Source organism: Vulpes lagopus, chromosome 9, assembly GCF_018345385.1.
Source record: "Vulpes lagopus strain Blue_001 chromosome 9, ASM1834538v1, whole genome shotgun sequence".
NCBI lineage: Eukaryota > Metazoa > Chordata > Mammalia > Carnivora > Canidae > Vulpes > Vulpes lagopus.
Genome location: NC_054832.1, coordinates 53,139,787 through 53,155,159, shown reverse-complemented (window position 1 = coordinate 53,155,159; position 15,373 = coordinate 53,139,787). Strand labels below are relative to the sequence as shown.

General features: G+C 40.4%; 1 long non-coding RNA gene across 1 annotated transcript; it reads right to left on the bottom strand.

Annotated features, from left to right (window-relative positions):
- Positions 1-1,449: 1,449 nt before the first annotated feature.
- LOC121498528 lies at positions 1,450-14,970 on the bottom strand. Its single transcript, XR_005989830.1, has 2 exons — positions 10,560-14,970; positions 1,450-2,013 (listed from the first exon to the last, which is right to left on the bottom strand). It is a non-coding gene; the product is annotated as an uncharacterized LOC121498528 (long non-coding RNA).
- Positions 14,971-15,373: the final 403 nt, after the last annotated feature.

The window sequence follows — 15,373 nt, the reverse complement described above, 5'->3', positions numbered from 1 at the left end:
GATATCAGGCCTTGTGTGCAGATGAGATCATCTGGCAATTCTTGGGAGGAGAAGAGAGGTCAAAGAGAGTAGGACAGCAATGGAGAGAAACACCCTAACTATGGGAAGCAGGGGCTTGATGCTTCTCAAGGGCCATCTGAGAAGCCCACTTAATGCCTTCCAGAATTGTCTTCTTGAAAGCTAGGAAGCAAGTCCATATATCCATTGACTTCCCTCTTATTGGTCAAGGTCATCCTCAGGAGTGTTAACTTCCTGATCTATGCAGATGCTTGGGTCAAGCCAACACTCATCAGTATCTGAGGTGGCACAGGGTAGGAAGCACAAACATGTGATATACTATGTATTGCTACATAAAAAGATAACCCTAAGGTTAGTGGCTTAAAACCACAAACAAATACTTCGCAGTTCCCATGGATCATCAGGGATATTGGAACAGCTGGGTAATTTTAGCTCAGGGTTCACTCATGACATATGAACCTGAGCTTCTGTCATCTGATGGCTTGACTGGGGCTGAGGGTCTGCTTCCCAGCTGGCCCATTCACACAGCTGATAGCAGAACATCTTGGTTCTTTGCTGAGGTTCACACTAGGCTTTATTCACTCATCACATGGGCCTCCACACAGGGCTGCCTATGTGTCTTTACAGAACGGCAGCCAGCTTTTCCCAGAATGAGTGATCCATCCAAGATAGCAAGCAGAAGCCACAATTGTCTTTTATGTCTTAGGCAATAGTATCTATGCTATTGGTCACTTAAACCAACCTTTGACACAATGTGGGAAGGGACTATATGAGAATGGGAATATAAGAAAGCAGAGATAATTGGGGGCTATCATATAGGCTAGCTATCACACATATCCATACGTGGGTATGTGCTAAAGGGGCACTGTCAGCAAAAAATGTGCCAAAAACCATACAGAACCATGTAGGCCAACAACAGCTGTAATAATACATGAAGATGTAAGTCATGGCAATCCAGATGCCTGGTTGAGCTACACCCACTTCATGCTTTTTACCATTCATACCCAATCATTTCCTTGGCTCCTCAAGTTCAATCTAGGAGGATGTTAAATAATGAGGATCTCAGAAAATACTGATGGGAAAAGCTAATCTAGAGTTCTAAAACACAAGTACAATAGATGATCTGAAAGTGGTATACATCTTGGACTGATTAAATCATTTAGAAAGTTTATTTCTTGGTTTTCTTTCACCCTCAAACCACAACAGACAGGCTACAGAAGCCAACACATGACTGTCTCCCTTTTAACAGGAGAGCAGAACAGATCAGATGCTCCAGTTTTATGGAATAGGCAAGATACAGCCCTAAGTGAAACAAATCTGTGTTAAACACAAATGTCAATCAAATGCATTCATCATAAGAAGATTCATTTTGGTTTAACTGCAGTTAATATTACAACAGACTTCTTCAGCATATAAGGGATGAAGGACACGTTCCCCAAAGTCATGATTTATTAAAACATATGCAACAAGGGGTGTCTGGGTGGCTCAGTCGGTTGAGCATCCTACTCTTGATTTTGGTGCAGGCCATGATCCCATGGGTTGTGGGATGAAGCCTGGCGTCGGGCTTCCTGCTCAGTGGGGAGTCTGTTTCTCTTCTTCTCCCTCTCCCTCTGCCCCTCCATGCACTCTCTGTCTCTCTGTTTTTCTCTAAAATAAATGCATCTTTTTAAACATCTTTGAAAAAATAAGTAAAAAAGAAAACACATGTAACAAAATCATTCGCATGGACAAGGGGAAAAAAGCATTTTCAACCACAGAATAGGCTAAAAAACTTTAAGTTGCAAGGACAACGAATTGCCCATCCAACATCCATACTCACCCTTTTTCCTTATTAACAGTAAGAAATTTTGATTCCCAGCTTGAAAAACACTTTCCTCTTTTCTGGCAACTTGGAATGGCCATATGACACTCTTCTGACCAATAATATTCATGTGAAGTCTGTTAACGAATTCCAAGAGTTTGCTTTCCTGACACACACGTGACTCCTGTCACCCCCTGTGAAGTTGAGAGAGTGACTGACACTGGAGCCCAAGTAGCCACCTTGTCGTCATGAGGGAAGGGCCAATAAAATCGCAGAGACTCTGGGCCATCCATAGTCAGCCACTGGTTAGCTTCATCCTTGTGTGAGAAAAGGAAGCCACTCTGTGGCTTTAGCCACTATTGTTGGCTTTTCTCTTACTTGCACTTTAACTCGATCCCTAGGGAACACAGCTCACACAAGTATTTTTAGGTTATCCTTAACCAAGTGGTAATTTTATTGCACTGATTTAAATTAATTTAATTAACGAATTAAAAAATTAAATTTACAAATTTTTCATTGTCTTCAAAGAAGCAGTTTCAAAGTTGTCCAATTTGTGAAACCATCATTGTTGACTTAGCCCCATGATGGTCCTGACACCTCTGCATATTAGCATTTTCTTCAGTCCTTGCAACTGCCCAAATTATCACACGCTTCTGGGTCTTCACATCATGTCAGTGTTTCTAACTAGATGTCTGACTCCTCTGCTTGTTCCATCCCCAATTTCCCCCTGATTCCTCTGATCTAAACCAAGTTACATTCCCATGTAGACTGAGATTTTTCTTTCTGGAACTTAGCAAATTTTTGCTTATGTATTTATTTTTGAGAGTAAGTGTACAGTATCTGTTTCCCCACTGAAGTGTAAGCTCAGGGAGACCAGGGCTGTGTTCACCCTTTTACTCCTCAGCCCGGAAATTGGTGCTAGATGAAATGTTACGTCCACAGTGTCATTAAAGGAGCTCCTGGAAAGTCTATAGTGGAGAGCTCTAAGGATTTATAGAATTGAGATATTATCAGAGATGATCCCCATACTGAATTATGCTAATTTAAACATTTAACTGCTCTTCTACTTGTTTCTCACTTGTCATTCTCTCTCCCTGGAAGCCTCTCAGGAGCAAGAATGCATCCAGGGATTGCAACCTCCCCCCACACAGACCAGACAAACTTTCACAGTGTCAAGCCGATCAATAGAGTTTCCAGAATGACAGGCCAGGTTCTAATCCTTCTTAGTCACCTTAAATAGAGGGATATACAGATTGTCCATATTTAGAGGCAAGAACCTCTTCATGCTCCACCCCCTTTTTTAAGGGCTGCATTTTGAAGAGGTAAATACAGACTGGAAAATATCTGTTTACACTCTGGTGGCAAAGCAGGCATCTGGAGAGCATTTAACTATGGTGATACTTTGCTCCCAAGTAAAGGTTCTGTTTGTTACAATATGACACAAAGCTATTTGGCTTTTCAGAAAGGCGCCATTCTCCTTCTGAGTTCTATACAAAACGGAAGGCAAGATTTCAAGATAAGCTATTTTGAGACTATTAAAACATGGGCAAACCAAAATGAAAAAACCAGGACAAACTGGAAAGAAATCCAACAAGTCAGAAGAAAAATCGAAAATATAATACCCGCTTGTGAAATATATTACCGTTTGCTGCTTATTCTATTTGTTTCCTTTAAGCACTTCTTACAATGGAAATGCCTGTAGTGAGTCCTGCCTACCCGGAAAGCTGGTTAAGCCAGACTGTCTGGGGCTTGAATGACATGGAGGCAGGAAGTGGGATAAGAGAGGTGGGGAGGTAGAGAGAGGTTGGCTGGAAGCGTTTCCAGGGACGGGCTACACTGGGAGATTCTGCAGTCTCAGTAACATGAGGTCAGTGGAGACAAGGTTTCTGGAATATCTGGGTGCTTATATACCCAGATTACTCGGGTCCCAAAGGAGTCAGGTAGAAGGGTTTCTATTGCACAAATAAATCTCTGACTCAGCAGTTGATTTAATTGAAAGTAGAGCTTTTATAAGTTACTCATTTTCTCCTGGAGTTAGGATATAAATCCTTAAAAATGAATATTTTAAATTAGTAAATAAAATTCATATAAAAGTAGACCGTGATAGGATACAAATGAACTTAACAATTCTTTAGTCATTATTTGAGAAATACCTGCTTTAAGGATAGGGGAATGTAATATATATATATATATATATACATATATATATATATATATTCCTGGCTTTTAATATGACCTCAATATACTAAAAGTACTGCAAAAAAATGTCATTTTTAAAAAATTCATAATACTTCTCGTGCCTTTTAGACAAGATCTTTGAAAGGTTACACAGAGGCAACGCATCATAAAGAACTAACTAGGGGCACCTCAGTGGCTCAGTTGGTTAAGCATCCGACTCTTGATTTATACTCAAGTCATGATCTCCAGGTCGCGAGGTCGAGCCCCACATTGCTGAGATTCTCTCTCCCTCTCTCTCTGCCCTTCCCTCTGCTCATACTCACTCTCTAAATAAATAAACAAATATCTTTTATTAAAAAAAAAACCTTTAAAAGAAAAAACAAAGGACTAAAAAATATCAGAAACATGGAATTAATAAATCTAAGATAATTATATACTTTTGTACTTTGTGTGTCACTATAACAAGGGTAATAGGTTTAGATCTAGATAGGTGTTACCTTTGCCAGACAGATATTTTATCTTTGAATGCTATTCCACTGGAAAAGAAATTCTGAGGCCAGAATATCCATCTGGAAGTGATGACTTATAATTAATGTCACTTTCAAGTCCACAAAAACAAGGTGTACCGGTGCCTTCACTTATCTATTCTTTGGGGAATCAGCCTCATTAAGCTGAACTGGAGGTCAGAAAAATGAGTAGCTTTCAGCATAGAGCTGGTGCTATGAGAGCTTTCAGCATTGGTGCTAATAAAGTATAGATGACTGTTGAAAATGTTTTTTAAGTCACTGTTGCTGTTTTAACTATAACTTGGAGTGGACAGAGCAAATAGCAGTTCTACTTGTCTATTCTTAAGTCCTAATAAGTAACTAAATGAATAAATCCCTAGAACTTTCCCATGAAAACATACATAAGAGGGCTGCCCAATGTTAGGAGCTTGAGTCTAGCTGGGCCTCTGTCATAGTTTCCATTGCTTGTGTTTTCATCCTTAGGTAAATAGAAATATTTCACCTGTGATGTCACAGTTTAATCTGTGGGGCTTGGGCTAGAAGAAACAGATGAAATTGATGGAAGTTTTACTGAGTGGACAATGTGATTTTTCACTCTGTTTGAGTGACACTGTTTTGTGTATATACATGGAAAAAAAAAGTTTAACAAGCCATGATTTACTATGAGAATGGGGACATATGAGTGGTTCTCAAGCCAAAATGCAGAGATTCTCTCTTTGTGAGGACAAATTTGATTAAGATGCACCCCTGGTCTACTTTTTGTGGTACTGGACAGGGAGCCAAATGTTTAGCTTCAATGTAACCATCTTTCCAGCATCCTTGAGGTAAAAGCTGCCTATTAACATTTGGGTGAACAATATCTATGAGTGATGGAAGGAAAAGAACTCAGAGGCAGGAAAGCAGTGGGCACTGGTAGGCTGTAAAACCTGCATGCAGTTTGTGAAAAAACCAGAAGGCTAAAAGAAGGAAAATGGAATTCTGTGCATTCCCTTCTTTGGTTTCCTCAAACTGCCACAGTCTTTAGACTCAAGAAATTCTTTCTTGGCTGCAGTGATGCAGTGAATACTCTAATGTTTGTACGAACAGAGAAATAAAAGAGCACAGTTAACATAAAATAATGAGGCATCCTTTCAAGTCATACACATAGTCACCTCCTGCTCCTTCCCTATAGGTCAGCAAAATGCTAAACATGTAGACACGGGCTCAGCAACCAGCTTTTTGCTATAAAATTACCAGGAGATATGAACCAGACTCAGATATTTGAAATCTGTATGCATAAAATCTGTTCATGTAGCACAACTTTTTAATTTTTGTTCAAAGCTCTAAACCAAAGTGGTGAAACACCATTACTCAGAAATCCTGGGGGGTGGGGTGGTAGAGATGAGGAGTTGGGTGTGAAGACTGGAAGACAGGAAGAGAGAAATGGGAGGTCATTTAGGAGATTTGAGATTTGGGCTTATCTCATTGCTAAAGACGTCTGCTTTCTACCTGAGGCAGCAGAATTGCAGAACAATTAATCTTTCTCTTACTGACAGATAATCTTTTGTAATTATGGCCTCTGGATCAAGCAAATTACTCCCAACAAATATTGATGAATATTTTCTATGTGTTGGACACTGTTGGGCACAGAAGATACAAAAATGAGTAAAAAAACAATTCCTTTCTTGGAGATACTTACAATTGAATAGGAAAGAGCACTCATTGGCTTCAAAGCAGAAACAATCAATGAATCCCACCATCCTTTCATCTATCATTTTGTTTAGATACTCAAGGTCTAGGAAATTTTATTAGGACAGTCTTAAAACTGATTTTTTAAATAGTCTATTTTCTTATTTTTCTTTCTAAAACCTTTCATTTCAGGTCTAGTTGTGTTCACACAACTTTTAACATCTGAAACTCGGCCATAGTTCTGAGAATAATGGACAAAAGGCTCCGAAATAGAAAACAGATATCGCAAAATTCATGCACATTTCTACAGATTTACCCAATGATTCTCAATTCTCTCCCAGAAGCTAGTATAAAACAAGCTTTTAAGTTAGGCACAGAAAAGCATACTGACACCAATAAAAGTGGCAGCTGACAGCAGAGAAAAGAGATGGTAGAAATGTTTAAGGCAGAAAAACTAAAAAAGAAGACTTGTTGAGAGTCAATTAGGATATAATCCCAAATTAGAGTAACACCAATTAAGAGCAGCAAGGGAAGTACTAGAAGCAGGTACAACAGAAGCAAAAAGTATCAGCTGATAAGCAAAGGGAGGTGATAGGTAACGAGTTAAAAAAAAATTTTGCCAAGTTCTGAGGCCATTCAAAGGAGCAAGCCGCTCTACCCACCTTAAAAATCCTTAGGAAATCACATCATTATGAAATTGTTTTCCATAATAGTAGCCCTGAGTCATCAAGGAAAGCTTTAAATCCTGTTCGGTATTCTCTATTTTAAAAAGCAGGAAATGTTTTGGGGACAGGCAACTGAGTAATACATTTTAGAGTTTTATAGGCAAGATTTGGTTGGGTAGACATTTGCATATTCCCTAGCAGCTGAGCTTGCTCTAATTATTCAAGAGTTTGCAATGTTTTTGATGGATAAAATTTTTAAAGAATTTTCTCTAATAGATATCGGCTTATGCTATATCATTAGAAAAATAGTAGATTGGGGATCCCTGGGTGGCTCAGTGGTTTAGCGCCTGCGTTCGGCCCGGGGTGTGATCCTGGAGTCCCAGGATCGAGTCCCATGTTGGGCTCCCTGCATGGAGCTTGTTTCTCCCTCTGCCTGTGTCTTTACCTCTCTCTCTCTCTCTGTGTCTCTCATGAATAAATAAATAAAATCCTTAAAAAAAAAAAAAAAGAAAAATACTAGATTATATTTTCCATATATCCCTATAATATTATTTATCTATTTATTTATTTATAAAGCTTTATTTATTCTTGAGAGACACAGAGAGAGGCAGAGACATGGGCAGAGGGAGAAGCAGGCTCCCTGTGGGGAGCCCCATGCGGGACTCAATCCCAGAACTCCGGAATCACGACCTGAGTCAAAGGCAGATGCTCAACCACTGAGCCACCCAGGTGCCCCCCTATAATTATTTTTAAATACAAAGCTGACCTATACTGATGAGGATCATAAGATCCTATGGGTGCCTCAGTGGTTCAGTTGGTTAAGCAATCAATTTAAGAGTTTTCTTTCTTGGTGGGGCATCTGAAGGCACATCTGCCTTCAACTCAGGTCATGATCCCCGGGTCCTGAGATGGAGCCCTGTGTGGCGCTCCTTGTTCAGTGAGGAGCCTGCTTCTCCCACTCCCCTTGCTGTGCTCTCTCTCTGCAAATAAATAAATAAAATCCTTAGGGAAAAAATGATCACAGGATCCTGGACTTCTGGCAGATATCATGATTAAATGAGCATTTAGGGGGTGGGAGACAGTGTCATAGGATGGGACTGAGTGAATTTTGCATGTGGCAGGGATGTAAATAGTTATGACCAAGAGGATAACTGTGATAGATTGCATTACTCATCTCATTTCTTCACTGCCCTGTAGTAAAACCCTTGCTATCAGCTCAGGATTGATAAGGTGTAGTTCCCTTGCCATTGGGGAGCTTGTTTCTTTAGTTGATGTACATTGAAGATATAAGTAAATTGAGGAAAGGTTTAGATTAACCTATGAATGGTAAATACAGATTTGCATATTAAAAAAAGCCCAGGGAGTTTGAAACAAATCCCCAAACTTCTGAGGCCAACATTAATGGAATACTATGAAACTTTGAAACCACAGCTGGTTAGACCATTGGGCTGACCCAGTATTGCATTTCTTATATTCATATCATTTGGTTTTTAAAAATAAATACACATTTTAGTATAAATTCCTAAGGGAAACATACAGTTTATTTGAAAAGACTATAACTTTCCCCCCATGTTTCTTTTAAACTAATTACAAAGAACTCAGAGATGCTCTAAGCCAAAGGATGTAGGAAACTCTGTGAATGAACCTGACTTATTTTACATTCTCACACCTGCATTCTACATGTGGGAAATGGAAAAATGGGATTTTGAACATAGGATTTTAACCTCCAGGTAAGGAACTGTATGGATCCTGAAATCATCCTGCGGATAGATGAAATCTTTAGAAACCAAGAAGTGGCTCAGATTACTACCATTTGCTTCACAAAATTGCCTGCTTGAAAAAACAATTCAACTCTTTTACCATGCTCTATAAGTCTCAAATCATTATGGTTTGGAAACAATGCACATGAGACCGTGACAGCAATAATTACTTCGAATGAATGAATACAAGAAAGCAAGATATTGTGTCTTTTCCAGGCAACATTTAAATGCAAAATCTTTCATTTTAGATGCAGTAAATACCACAGAAGCCAATAGATAAAGATGATGTCCCAACTCTCAAAACCATACCAAAAGGAGTGGGAATTCCACTCAGGCAGGCAGCTGAGACAAGGACTGTGGGTAAATGCTGCAAGCTTATTGCTCAGGAATAATGGTATGTCTGAGTTATGTTACTGCCTAACTATCTTTTAGATATATTTAGTGATGCCCAATATACTAGTAAATTTCCAAACAGAACCACAAAATGGATGACAATTTAGGGTAATTCCACGCCTGTAATTTTGTTTAGAAAGAAAAAAAGAAGAAGTCTGGTCCATTAGTCATTTCTATCTTTGTTTAACACCTTTCCCTTTCCCATTCACCCTCTGGTGCAGGTGTTAATGAAATTTGAAATGACCGATGGACCAAAAAAGGTCCTGGAAAATCTATCAAAAGGATACTATAATCAGCTTCTACATACTCTAACTTAAATGTTACTTGATAGGTAGGGAGCAAGAACTAGAAAAACCAGAGAAGACATCCCACAAAAAGCAAAAAGGAGAGTGATTATAAAGTTTGATCCTCTGGCAGACCAGAAATTAAAGACTTACTCATGTGAGGTGAATGAACTTTATACTGGTTGTCTTCTAAATCATTCTCTATAAGCCTGCCTCGGGAGGTAGGAAGTAACCTGTCATGGGTGTTTACAGTGTGGACTGGATGACCACTTGAGAAAAGACTGTCATGTGCAAGGAAGACTCTATGGTTTCCATGGTTTTTAAGGGAAACAGACACAGAGCTTTGGCTAATTAGATAGGGCTTGCTCATCCTTCCAGGACCCTAGGGTCTGTTTTGACTTTGTTTCTGCCCTCCTGCCTCAAGACAGAGATCAGTTTCTGCTTTCCCCAGTGTTCCCTCAAGCATATCTAGATGGTTCCAAGTCAAGGTCCGGACAAAGTTAGGTTTTCTCCATCCCCTCTGTAAGGTCCTCTTTGTAGGGTCGATTTCCTATTCCAACTCTGTGTCCCTCCAGATGAAAGACAGGGCCTGTCCTAGGGTCTGAGCAGGATTTACTTGCATATTGGGACAAAACACTACTCTTCACTTCTGTCACAGAGCGATAGACAGAGGCACGGGGTTATTCTCCTACGTTCTCCAAACCCTGTGTCCGTGCCCATGGCCTCTCCTGTGGTGTCTTGCCTCCCCCTTCCACCACAAAATCTCTGTGCAGTCAGTTCACACCAGCATTAGCAAACATGCCAAATCACCACATATTCTGCATACTGTTTCTGTTGCTGTCACCTTTCTCCCTCGCATCTCTCCATCTATATAAATTCTACACAAAATGCTTTCCCCAGTATAGGTCAGGTTTAGTATTTAAAAAGAATTTCAGGGAAACAGAAAATATAATCTATTATTTTGCTAAGGATGTACCATGGTCGATATTAGAGAAAATTCTTTTAAAGTTTTATTGATCAAAGACATAATCTCTCGATTAATCAGAGAGATATCAGCTGCTAAGGAATATATAGATGTCTACACAACCAAATCTTGCCTTAAGATCTATAAAATCTTGCTTCTTTACCCTTTATCCCTCACAGGGCCTTTTTCCCTTCCTACTCTTAGCGTCTGCCTCCCAGAGGACCTGAGCCGACACAAAAGCTATGAGATAGTTTTTCTGTTCACTTGTTTGGCACGGTTAGCTGACTTATAAAAAGAGCATTGACTTGATTCAAATACTTACTTTAATATGGAAGGAACAAAGATTGTCCACTGAAAACTGATTTTCTTGGACATTTCAACCTGGGTGATTTTAATTAGGTGACTGATGGTTGCGGGGACTGATTCTCTAGGTTAAGATCCTCATGGAGATTTTCATCAAGGCTGCAAATGGAGGACATGCTCTATAAAGGAGTGAAGCAAGAAAGAATATTACATGGAGCAGAGGAACTAGAGGTACAATACAGGCTGTCAATAGGATCGTAGGGTCAAAGCACAGGAGCACTGTATAGCTTTCTCTGAGTGAGGCTGGGAAATTAGTGCCTGGCATCCAGCTTCTCATATATGCTTGGAGTATCAGTTTCCTAGGGCTGCCATTACATGTTACCGCAAATTGGGTGACTTAAAACAACAGAACTTCATTCTCTCACAGTTTGGGAGGTCAGAAGTCTGAAATCAAAGTGTCATTGGGTTGTTCCCTTTTTGGAACCTCAGCCGGAGAATCTGTTTTCATACCTTTCTCCTAGTTTCTAGTGGTTGTCAGGAATTCTTGGCATTCCTTAGCTGGTGATAGCCTAACTACAATCTCTGCCTCAGTTGTCACATGACATTCTCCCCGTGTTTCTGTGTCTCTGTGTCTAAATTTGCCTCTTCTTATAAGGAGAACGGTCATATTACATTTAGGACCCACTTTTAATCCAGCATGACCTCATCTTAACTTGATTACATCCACAGACTATTTCAAAAAATATCACCTTCATAGGTTGTGAGCAGACATGAATTTTGGGGGAGGCACCATTCAACCCGGTATAACTGGGAACTTGAGTGATTAAAAACTAGCCTTTAGGGGCACCTGAGTGGCTCAGTGGTTGAGCATCTGCCTCTGACTCAGGTTGTGATCCTGGGGTCCTGGGATCAAGTCCCGGATCAGGCTCCCAATAGGGAGCCTGCTTCTCCCTCTGCCTGTGTCTCTGCCTCTCTGTGTGTGTCTCTCATGAATAAATATAATCTTAAAAAAACCAACAACTAGCTTTTAGACTGGTAGTCATAAGAGATGAAAAGGCATTTTCTGGTGATGAGCCTTTGAAAACAGGAATGAATATAGGGTCTGGTTGTAGGATCGGAAGCATCAGAGGGTATAGATTCTTTCTTGACCATACCTCCTCTACAACTGAGACAACACTCCTCTTGCCTTTCACATCTCAGGGTACAGTGAAATAGTCTGGTTTGGTGCGTTCGTGGATGTGCATTCACCTTACTCCTTTACACCCAACTCTGCCTGCCTCTGTAACACACATTCACCTTCATCCCCTCCCATAAAGACAGCAGAATCTAAACACGAAATTGCCAGATTTCTGTTGACATTGGAGAAAGTCACTTTGGGTGGAGGCAGGCAGTTGCATCATTGGAAGAGAGTGAAAAAGGAATCTGGGTTATTTCGCAAATAGCTTTTACCCAGTCTTCCTTATTTTGTCATTTGCCCCTCCCCCAATTCACTCCCAGATCTGTAATCTGCCACTTACTGAACATCCTGAGGATTCTGCAGTAAAGCAGGTTGGTTCTCCACCTTCCCCACTGCCAGCACAGAATTTCTCTCTCTCTGTTCTAAATTAATTGCTTTTCATCCATTTACTTTCTAGACTGCAAAGTTTTATTGTTTTCTTTCCCTGATTTTCTACTTGAGGTTTTTGTGTGTGAGGCGTTCTCATGTGCCTGTCCTTCTGTCACCCACCCAACCACCACTCCTTATTGCAGTCCTAGTGAGGCTTTGGGAGTGAAGATGTGTATGTTCGTTTGGTATGTAAATCTGGAATTCCAGATTTAAAGCAATACCAATCAATATGGTTGCACATTTCTCCCCAAACGGTGAACTCCTCAGGTGCAGATATGAGGTTGACAGATTGAAGTAAGGTTAGAGTTTTGCCAGCTAAGAAAAGGAGGGATCAAGGTGATGGGGCTTAAGAAGACTTGATTTGCAAGGAAATAATCATTGCATGCACTCTGGACTTTAAAGCTAGGATAGTGTGAACATGAAGGAGATGGTAAGAGTGAAAAATTGAAGGTCACTGGACTGAAGCCTCAAAGATTTTGAAAAAGTGTTCAATTGAGCATACAAGTGAAGCGAGCAGGGAGGACAAAGAGTAAAAGGCATTTATAATTTGGATCTGACCTTTCTGGAGGTGGTGGTTATTATTGGGTGTGAGCCATAGAGGGATATGGTCAACCATTTTCCAAAGATCTCTCTCATCCTGTGTGGCTTCCTACAGTGTGACACTGCCACGCATCCATTAAGAAGTGGAAGCTCATTCCTTCCCTCTTGAATCCAAGCTGGTCTATTAACTTGTTTATAACCCAGCGAGTGAAGTGACGAGGCATGATTTCCCAGGCTAGGTAGAAAAGGCCATGTAGTTTCTTTCCAACTCTTCTGGAATGTTCACTTTGGGAAAAGCCAGCCACCACTGGCTGACTACCCTGACACATACCATGCTACAAAGGCTGCACATAGGTGCTCTGGTCACAGAGCCAACCTTGCCAAAATACCAGATGAGGGAGTCAATCTGTCTGGACCCTCCTAGACCAGCCAGCTAGATACCTCTGAGGGACTTCAATTGATGCCACAAAGCACAAAAGTGCCTGGTCGGAGCGCCTGGATTCTTGAGCTACACAGATTGTGAAATATGAGAGAATGTTTGCGATGTATAAGTTTCTATTTTCCATCCAGACTTCTCCCATGAACTCCAAACCCATATAGCCAACTGCCTCAGAACATCTCCACTTAGATGACTAATAGGTAACTCGGATTTAACATATTCAAAACTGGGGGCACCAGTTGGTTAAATGGCTGCCTTCAGCTCAGGTCATGATCTCAGGGTCCTGGGGTTGAGCCTCAAGTCTGGCTCTCTTCTCAGTGGGGAGTCTGCTTCTCTCTCTGCCTTTCCTCTCCAATCCCCCTACCCCACTCATGCTCTTACTCTAATAAATAGATAAAATATTTTTTAAAAATATTCAAAACTGAGCTCTTGATAGTCCCTCCTGCTTTTCCCTATCTTGTTTATCAGCAATTCCATTCTTCCAGTTGCCCAGGCCAAACATGTTGCTATCATTCCTCACTGCTCTCTTTATCTCATAATCTATATCCAGTGTTAGGAAATACCACTGTCTCTACTTTCAAAATATATCCAGATTGCTACCACACTCACGCAAGCTGCCATCACCTCTCATCTGGATTACCCGCAAGTCTCCCCATAGATCTTGCTGTTGTTCATCTTCATTCTACTCAGGATCCTGCTATTATGTCAGAGTATATCCTTCCTCTGCTCAGACTTCTCAAAGACCCTTCAGCTCAGAATAAATAAAGGCCAAAGTCCATACCAAGACCTACAAGGTCTCTTCTACCCTCCAGGTTCATCTCCTACTCCTCTTACACTCAGCTACAATGGCTTCCTCCCTGTTTCTTAAGCTGTACAGGCACAGTCCTGCTTCAGGGCCTTTGCACTAGCCATTTCCTCTATCAGAATTCTCTTTCCCAGAGATTCATGGGCTAGTTCCATTTCCTTCAAATATTATTCAAAAGTAAATTCCTAGAAACTACGTAAGGTGACATATTAACCACTTATTGTGGTGGTCATGTCTCAATATACACAAATATTGAATCATTATGTTGTGCATCTGAAATTGATACAATGTCATGTGTCAATTAAAAAGGTAAGTTTTTAGAAGAGCTTTTTCTTTTAAGATTTTATATTTGAGAGAGAGTGCGGGCGCACATGTGAACATGGGGACGGGGAGAGGGAGAGAATCTCAAGTAGACTCCTCACTGAGCATGGAGCCCGATGGCGGGGCTCAATCCCAGAACCCCGAGACCATGACCTGAGTTGAAACCAAGAGTCGGATGCCTAAATGACTGAACCACTCAGATGCCCCAAGAGCTTTCTCTAAATAGTCTATCAGTGTTAAAATAGAAATTATACATTCCAAAAAAGCAGATTTTTCTGTGAGGATTTCCATTGACACTAAACTTAAATTTCAGTTTCTCACTCTGACACCTCACAATCCCACTACTTGCTTTATTTTTTTAGAGATACAGTTAACATATAACATATTAGTTTTAAGTGTACAACATAGATATTTCCTGCAAAATGATCAGTAAAATATCTAGTTAATATCACCATACATAGCTACAAAATCTCGTCTGTGATGAAAAGTTTTGAGATCTACTCTCTTAGCAACTTTCAAACATACAATATTACTAACTAGAGCCACCGTGCTGTATATTACATCCCATGACTTATTCTATAGCTTAAAGTATGAAGTACGTATTTTTTCCACTCCCTTCACTCATTTTGCACACCCTACTCTCACCTCTGGCAACCACTAGTCTGTTCTCTGTATCCATCAGTGTGTTTTTTTTCTTCAGATTCCACATATAAGCAAGATAAAATACTGTCTTTTTTAAAAATTTTATTTATGTATTCATGAGAGATGGGGGGGGCAGGCACAGGCACAGGCAGAGGGAGAAGTAGGCTCCATGCAGGGAGCCCAATGTGGGACTCGACCCCGGGACTCCAGGATCATGCTCTGAGCCGAAGGCAGACACTTAATCGCTGAGCTACCCAGGCGTCCCTCTTATTTTTCTTATTATTTCTTTAGCATATCTCCAAGGTCCATCCATGTTGTTGCAAATGCCAAGATTTCCTTTTTTATGGCTTAATTTTTTTATATATGTAAACACACACCACATTTTATTTATTCATTCATTGATGGACACTTATGTTGCTTCCACATCTTGACTACTGTAAATACTGTTGCAAAGAACATGGGGGTTCAGCTACCTTTTCA